This window comes from Fukomys damarensis, unplaced genomic scaffold (assembly GCF_012274545.1).
Source record: "Fukomys damarensis isolate Sample0158 unplaced genomic scaffold, DMR_v1.0_HiC HiC_scaffold_33, whole genome shotgun sequence".
Classification (NCBI taxonomy): Eukaryota; Metazoa; Chordata; class Mammalia; order Rodentia; family Bathyergidae; genus Fukomys; species Fukomys damarensis.
Window position 1 is genome coordinate 42711545 of NW_022900945.1, and position 872 is coordinate 42712416.

The 872-nt window shown below is 33.5% G+C and overlaps 1 protein-coding gene across 4 annotated transcripts in view; it reads left to right on the forward strand.

The window, feature by feature from the left end:
* Rap1a (RAP1A, member of RAS oncogene family) overlaps positions 1-620 on the forward strand; it is a 78854-nt gene extending 78234 nt beyond the window's left edge. For all 4 annotated transcript variants that reach the window (XM_010606062.3, XM_010606063.3, XM_010606061.3 and 1 more), the window contains one exon: positions 326-620. The gene's annotated coding sequence lies outside the window, so the exon portion shown is untranslated. The remainder of the gene's footprint in view (positions 1-325) is intronic.
* Positions 621-872: the final 252 nt, after the last annotated feature.

Consider the following 872-nt stretch of genomic DNA (forward strand, 5'->3'; position numbering starts at 1 on the left):
TTTTTTTTTTTTTTTTTTTTTTTTTGGTACTGGGGATCAAACTCAAATCCTTGCACTGGTAAGACAGGCGGTAGAACCACAAACCTAGATCCCCGTCCCTAGCCAAGATCATTTTTGCTGTGTATGCATGTGTGCATGTGTTATGGGCACATGCAAATGCAGTCAAACCTAGGGTCTAGGCATAACCGTAAGTTCTGCCGCTGAGCTGCACATGTAGCCTAAGACCATTGTTTCTATGTTATTTGATATCTGCTTGCTTGCTGCCATCTTCTGACAAAAAGAAACCCAAATATATATGTATGTATATCTGTATTCAATATTCCAGATTATAGGAATGAAGAACTGTTGCCTAATTGGAAAGTGCCAGCATTCCAGACTTCAAAAAATAAATCCGAAGAGGCTTCTCCTGTTTTATATATTATGTGAAGAATTTAGATATTATATTGGTTTGCACAAGTTCCCTGGAGAAAAAAATTGCTCTGTGTATATCTCTTGGAAAGTAAGACAATAGCATTTCTCCTTTGCAATAGCAGTTATAACAGATGTGAAAATAAGTATACTTGACTCTAATACAATTACACAAAAGAGCATGGATGCATTTCAAGTGTTAGATATTGCTACTATAATCAGATGATTTCATATTGACCTTTTTACCATGATTCCTCCCTGTCAATCACTAAAAAGTTGAACCATTATACTTTATATCTGTAATGATATCAATTATGAAATTTCTCCTCAATTCATTGCAGCAGATAACTTTTTTGAGTCATTGACTTCATTTTATATTTAAAAATTATGAAATATCATCTGTCATTCTAATTAAAATTGTTCATAATGCTTTGGAAAAATGGGTCTTTTATAGGAAAAAACTG